The following is a 7,815-nucleotide window of genomic DNA, read 5'->3' as shown; positions in this document are numbered from 1 at the left end:
CCCTTCCCCTTCCCCTTCTCCTTTCCTTTCCTTTCCTTTCTTTCTTTTCCTTTTATTTTGGTAAAGTGAAGTAGTAAAGGAGCAACGATGCCACAGAAAGCCACTTCGGATTCAGAGGTCCCAGGGAGCAGGCAAGCACAAGGGCGGGCAGGAGAGGGAAGTCGGCAGATGTTTGCACACCATAGAGTGGGCTGCACACGTGGTATTAACATTAACACGTTCTTCCTAAAGATCTCAAGACTTTTTCATTAAGTAGATAAAATCCAAATAATGATGTAATCTAGGCTTTTGCCAATTAGCCACAAACCATCTAATTTCTTACCAATTACTTGATATTTTCATCTACCTCTAAATGTTAGTGACCTAAAAAAAGCAGTCTGATCAAAGGCTGTGGAAATTCTCACCCTGCAGCAAGCATTAAATTGGTCCACTCTGTGTCCAGTGCAGACAAATTGTTATACTCTGGAGCCTGCTGACCCACAAGCGACTCAATTAGATGCACGAATGGAGCAGCAATGCTTTAAAGTTGTCTGCACTTGACTTCATGCCTTTAAAGCAACCACCAACCTGCCCAGTCCCCTAAACTCTACCTAAATCTAATAAATAGAAATGTCTTTCCTTCTCTACTCCAGAGCAGGCATGAGGGCGACCGTCCCTCCTGGGTAGTCACATAAAACGACAATAAGCGCCTTTGTGAAATACATCTTTTTATAACCAGCTTCTTCTCACATCCGGGTCCTTGCCTTTACGTGCAATCTTCCTCCTTACCTGTCCTACTTCTTCCCCCACCTCAGCCCTTCACAGGCCCTGGTTCTCTAGAATCTTATCCGTCGAGTTGAGGAGAGCTTGAAGATAGCGAGGGGCTCAACAATGGATGCAAATCCTGCCCAAAGAGAAGCAATTGGAACCCCTGATGTCTATTAGGCCCTGGAACTGACTGCTTGGGGGAACAATGGAAACGTCATGTTCTGGCAAAATGTAATGTTCCTAAATTTGGCATTTAGGAAATGTTATTCCTGTCTTGAGAAGTTACCTGTTTGATTTGTCTAAATCAGTGGTTCTCAACCTTCTGGCCCTTTAAATACAGTTCCTCATGTTGTGACCCAACCATAAAATTATTTTCGTTGCTACTTCATAACTGTAATGTTGCTACTGTTATGAATCGTAATGTAAATATCTGATATGCAGGATGGTCTTAGGCGACCCATGTGAAAGGGTCGTTTGACCGCCAAAGGGGTCACGACCCACAGGTTGAGAACCGCTGGTCTAAATATTACCACTTACAAAAGATTTGAATTCCTCAGCATTAAAGATGATTTCATACACACACACACACACACACACACACACACACACACACACACACACTATGGGACACAACATAAATGCCCATGTAAATTATTAAGCTGAGAAGAATTTTCTGTCTGGATTGGTAAAATTTATATTTTAAAAAGCCAGTGACTGTAACACCATAACGCCGTAATGACCAAATGATCAGTAACCAGGAGGTGCATTGGTGGGCCACACAGCGCAGCGGGTCTGGGTCTCATGTGATTTCATGCACTGGGCCTCTAGTATATTATATTATGATTTTTGCCCAGTGAACTCAGTGAAAACAAGAGAAAACTGGTTGTTCTGAGATAATGCAGATTCTTCCCTTGTTTGCTACTATGTTTCCTATTAGAGCAATGTGCTTGTGTGTGTGTGTGCCCATGCACATGGCATGCCTGCACATGCACACACAGGTAACTCTCAGACAACCTCAATGACGTCAGAATCTACTTTTTCTGACAGCTTATATCTGAAACAGTCAGCTGCAACTTACCTAAATAACAGAATTCTGATTGTGCACTGCAGTTTTGCTTGAATAAAAGTTAAACCAGTTGCCTGATATTGATGGAGTTCCTTCTTCTTCAGAGTGAAACCCAGTTCCCTGAAACAGTTGTAAGTGCTTGTGCCCCACCCAACAGGATCTGTAAAACACCCTCAAGGCACCTTCCAGCACCATGAGATCCTCTGGGGGTGGGTGGGGCCGCTGAGTCACTCTTTGTGCTGGTTCTCAGGCCCTCTCACTGCTGCCTTCCCATCCACCTCCCTTGGACCCACACTTTGTTTGCACTGTCTATTTGGTGCATGGCCAACATTTATGACACTTGTGTTTGGGTGTTGTTTCTCAGAAGGACACTCCTCCCCACACCAGCTCAGGGCCTCAGAACCCCTGATAAATCAGAGCCCCATGCTTCCCACTTGCTGAGCGGGGAGGACCAGACATCTGAACACATTTTAGACTTGACTGTGTCACACACCCACAAATGTGAAGATGGGCTTCCTACTTCAGAGAGACCTCGTCATGCAAATGAAAGATCGATTGCATCCTAGAAACACAACTTTTATTCTTTGGGGCTTGTAGATGAATTGTGGAAGACAGACAGGCGGGTGTCCCAGTGCAGACCCACATTGAATACAAACACTTGGGCTGCAGGGGGAAGGGAAGGGAGAGTTTTGCTCCCTATTTTCCCGGTTGGACCAGTTATCCCTTCAGTGACAGCTCCCATTCATGCAGAAAAAGCCACTGAAAGAAAGTAGGGAAAAAAGCTATTTCTTTAGCATTTCTGGCAATCAAGGAAGTCAAGCCTTAACTCTCAGGCATGCGCTCTTGCAAACACCTCCTCCTCCCGTTTTAGAGGTTCTCCCGGTGGCAGCATGTTCCTTCTCTCCTGCTGCGTCCCTTGGCCTGCCTGCTGCAGAGGCTGGACAAAAACAGGCCCACATCACCCTACCTCTTATGACAAATATCTGGCCAATGTCCGGGGATAGAACTTATGATGACTAGGTGTGAGGTTTAGAGGAAACAGGTATGTGAAAGATAGCACATTATTTGGTGCACAGTAAATACCCAAGAAATCCTGTTTGTTTATGTATAAATGTATTTGTTTATTTGCTTGTTTGTGTGTTGTTGTTTACCATGGTTCCAGAGAGGATTTAAGGCAGCTTACGAAAATTATCACAAAGAAGCTGAACATGATACAATCTATGATTCTGGGCTCTAGAATAAAAATATGGAGAATATTCCCCACATCTTAACATTTAGCACCACCAGGTTCTGCCCATAAATATGTCTTGCCAGCCATTTTCAACTTAAGTTGATGCACCTGTCTCTGAAAGCCTGGTCCTCAGAGGAGCAGTCTGCCCCCTGTATAACCGCCCCACCAAGTCTGTCACTCTTCCTGGGGGTCAGGTCCTTAGAGGCAATTAACACCACCATGGAGTATGCAGAAGCAATAAACATTAAAAGATCACCAAAAGGATACCTGTGCCCAATCAGACAGCATGTGCCTTGACATACGGAATGTAAGTATCGAGACAACGCACGCAGCTTGACAGAGAACCAAGTCAGGAATAGAGAGCATCTGAGCCAGAGAACGTCCTAGAGGTCCCCTGAGATGGAAGGAGATGAGACAGTCAGCCTACCCTTAACATGGCAAGTCTATTCTCCCATGCAGCCACAAGTAAAGGGCCCCAAACCATGAACCTGGGGGGAGATTCAGGTGCCTGTAGTCCTCCCAAATATGTGTCCATGAGGATATCATGTGGGCCTCATTCCCAGCCTTACTCCCAGCCTGCATGTGGCTGGTGGGAGCTTACCCTGTAATGGGGCTTCTTTCAGGTTTCTCAAGACCTTGGATCTATTCCAAACTGCTCCCCAGCCCAGAAAGAGGAGGGTTCTCCTGCCCATTGTTCTCTTCTGCCCCAGGGTAAACCTCTTCCAAGGATTATTACAACTTGAAGCACCCATCCCTTTCAGAGAAGACTCCATGCCCAACCACATAGCTTTGATTTCGTTCATTACCAAAGCCAGTGTTATCCTATATAATAAAAGGGTAATATGCAAATCAACCAAACAGTGGAATGACTTGAATGCCCACAGCCCCTTGCCCCAGCCAGCCTGCCCCCAATGGCCCCCATTGGGGTGGGCCAACTGGACCCCACCAGTGCACGAATTCGTGCACTGAGCCTCTAGTTTTCTATAACCAGTGTTATTTTCTATAACCATCACAACTAAGCTGGTCATTTTCCAAAGTTGGGGTAATTTAGCCCTATCCATGGTTATCTTACTCAACTCTTTCTTCTTGACCTTGAAATAATTCTTGTTAAATATTTCATAATCACTTATGTTTAACAGTAAACAGAGCTTGTATAAGCATTCCACCGAGTGATCCTTTACAACAATCCTGTGAGGCACGTGCTGTTGTCCTCATTTTACTGATGAGAAAACTGAGGCTTTATTTTGTCATGATGGTAGTACTATCTAATAAGTACTATTTATACTTATTAGAATAAATTATTGAGGTATATTGAGTAGAAAGTGAAATTGCTCTTTCATCTCCTCACCTCTCCTCTCCTCCCAGCTCATTTCTCCTCTCTAGAGGTTAATCCTGCTAACAGTTGGGAATCCATCTGTTCTTATCTTTTTCTATCCATATAAAAACACAGACTACACATATAATGTTTAAAAATGTGTAAATGGAATCATAGTATATAAATACATTTATTTATACCACTTACTTTTTTCACTTAAAATGTAATATGGAAATCTTTCCTTGACATTTGGTTGGATTCATCACTTCACACCTTCCAGAATGGCTACCATCAATAAATCAACAAACAAACAAACAAAATAAATAAATCAACAAACAAGTGCTGGCGAGGATGTGGAGAAAAGGGAACCCTCATGCACTGCTGGTGGGAATGCAGACTGGCACAGCCACTGTGGAGAATAGCATGGAGTTTCCGCAAAACACTAAAAATGGAACTGCCTTTGACCCAGCCATCCCACTTTGGGGAATATATCCTAAGACTCCTGAAACACCAATCAGAAAGAATATATGCATTCCTATGTTCATCGCAGCGTTATTTATAATAGCCAAGCTCTGGAAACAGCCCAAGTGCCCATCAGTGGATGAGTGGATAAAAAAGCTGTGGTACATTCACACAATGGAATACTACTCGGCTATTAAAAGAAGGATCTCTCACCCTTTGCAACAGCATGGAAGGACCTGGAGATTATTATGCTAAGTGAAATAAGCCAGTCAGAGAAAGAAATATATCATGTAATCTCACTTATATATGGAATCTACCGAGCAAAATAAACTGATAAACAAAACTGAACGAGAGGCATGGATACAAGGAACAGACTGATGATGTCAGAGGGGAAGGGGGTTGGAAAGGTGAAGATATTAGCCAAAGAATATATATGCATAGCTCGGACAACAGTGTGTTGAAGGCCAGGAGAGGGGAGTCTAGGGCCTGGAGGTGGGCAAAGAGAGAGAAAATGGGTGACCTCTGTAATAGCATCAACAACAACAATAAAAAAGTGATCCATAAGTATTCCCCAGTATAGCTATCCCATGATTCCTTTAATCATTTTCCAGCTTATAAATGATGAGGTTGCTTCCAACATTTTGATATACAAAAAGCACTATAACGAACAGCCTTGAATCCATCTCATTGTGCATAGGTGTACATGGAATGGCTTGTCAGAGGGGATGCACATTTTATTAATATTTGATAGATACTACCACAACCCTTCTAACACATACTCTAACAAGTTGTATGTGAGAGCCTTTGTTCCACAAACACTTGCAACAGGAAATATCAATCCTTCAACACTTTGTCATTATTATGGGCAAAGAAAGCTAACTCATTGTTCTAATACCGTCTTTCAATCCCAGGGTCTTAGACATTTGCCTGACCAGAGCATGCTTCTGGAAGTAACGACATGAAAAGAACAGGGACTGCAGTGGTGGTTACGGAATTTCTAAATAGGAAAATCCTGAAGCTAGTTGGGGTGGAGTGGTGGCTAGGAGATGACACTGGAGATGTGTTTGCTTAGGAAGACAGTTTTTTTTCCTTTATATTGTATGCTTGTGAGTTGGCTTCCGGACACTGATGAAGATTAAGGAATGGTTCAAACCTTCCCCGATTCCTTCCCTCCTCCCAGTTTATGCAGATATGGAAGGTTTGGGAAGGAGACTGAGACCACTCAGAGTGAAACAGAGAACATCTTGGCAGTGAGAAGACTATTAACACATCCTCCTTCATTTCTGCCACAGCAGCTTCCATTTCTTGGGCAAAAAAAGGATTTAAGACTGAGTTGACAAATAAAAACCCCAAGCATTCTATTTTCCATCTTACTTCCTGGCCTGGCAGTCTGCTAGTAACTGAAGCTGGAGTAGTTTCAGATCAATTAACTAAGTGTCTATCGGGGTGATCATTTTCATGCACACAAAAAACTGTGGAATATGTTACCCCAGTCCAGGCTGGTGAACATTTCTGCTCCTGAAAGGACTTTGGAGTTTGATGTCATTAACTATGTTTAGTTCTGAGCAGGATAACCACTGGAGTGGCCAACTTCATTATCAGTTTGAGAAATTATTACTGAGCCAAATGATTTGGGGAGAATCAGAAAGAGGACAGTAAGGGTTTTCCTTACTATGAAATCAAAAGACTTCACAAGTACTTCTTTTAATCCTGAACACAAACTTCATTCTAATTACAGCACCAGAGAGAGCTAAACAGTGTGAGATCCACTGTGAAATGAATATTACTAATGTAAAAAAAACTTCAGCATATCCCTCTTTTAAAAATTTAGTGTCTTAATGTGATCCATGACTTTGTCACCTTTTGTACTGCTTCCTGTTTGATTATAATTTTATCTATTAATCATGTTAATCCAATAGACTCTGCCTTAATCAAATGTGAGTCAATTACCCAGTTCTTCAAATTATATTTTTTAATGAAAGACATTTTTTAAAACTGAATGCCTATTAGGGCCAAGCCAAACTTGTTCATAAAGTTTGGGTTATCACAGAACAGTATGAGCCCTTGACTCTACCTGCATTTCCAGCTCCTTCTGATGAGGGCGTGCTGTGTGCTTTTAGACACAGCCATTAACCTCTCTGTAATTCCCGCGTTTCCACCTGTGAAATGAGGATAATGATGCTTCTGGCTAAGGAAATGATTTGATGACTCTTAGTTGAAAAATGCAATTTGAATACCAAATTTTTTTAAAGCCTTATGTAATTTCACTTTTAATTTCTTGCCATAAGTGGTTTTGTTTTTCCTTAGCACCAAACTGCTTTTCAACATTGTTAGAGATCGACATGTAAATCCTTTGGAAGAGAAGTCAGACTGGGAAGGGTCTCTTTGGAGTGAAGATCCTTTACCATGGACATTTACGGACAGGATGATGAGGAATGTTTTACCCACGGGTCTCCTGAGATGGTCTCCCGTGTGGCCTCGAGCTCTGTGCTGGGGAAGCTTGTCATGCTGCTTCCTAGTCCCGCAGAACAGAGCCCCCTGCTCCGTGCAGGAGGCCTGTGGCACACAGGAGTGGGGAGAGGTGGCCTGAGGGTCGAGAGAACTAGCTGATCGTTTAAGGGGCTCCACAATACTGTGTACAGAATAGCAGCTGCCTGTGCACATTTCTCTTACCGGAAGCCCATCGTTATTATTCATTTTCAGTAAGATTCTAAATGGAGTCCACCAAGCACTGCTTTAGGGTCAAATGGACTGTTGGGTCAGGGACCCCAACCTCAGGCTGGGCCTGAGGCCAGAGGATCATCTCCACTGCTCAATGGGCGAAGCAAGAGATTTCATCAGCAGACAAGTGTTTCTGTCTCTGCTCTGCGAAGCTGGCTGCCATTACACCATGTGAAATTGGGGATCTGGACCGCTCAGAAAGAGGGCTCTTTCATCGTTGTTGAAGTTTAGGGAGGTAATGACAGTTATTTCATTCCCTTTCCTTTCTGCCCC

At 43.1% G+C, this 7,815-nt stretch overlaps 1 pseudogene; it reads right to left on the bottom strand.

The window, feature by feature from the left end:
• LOC102241600 overlaps nucleotides 1–7,328 on the bottom strand; it is a 17,276-nt pseudogene extending 9,948 nt beyond the window's left edge.
• Nucleotides 7,329–7,815: the final 487 nt, after the last annotated feature.

Source organism: Myotis brandtii, unplaced genomic scaffold (assembly GCF_000412655.1).
Source record: "Myotis brandtii unplaced genomic scaffold, ASM41265v1 scaffold144, whole genome shotgun sequence".
Classification (NCBI taxonomy): domain Eukaryota; kingdom Metazoa; phylum Chordata; class Mammalia; order Chiroptera; family Vespertilionidae; genus Myotis; species Myotis brandtii.
The sequence above is the reverse complement of the archived record's forward strand: the minus strand, read 5'-3'. Positions and strand labels throughout refer to the sequence as shown.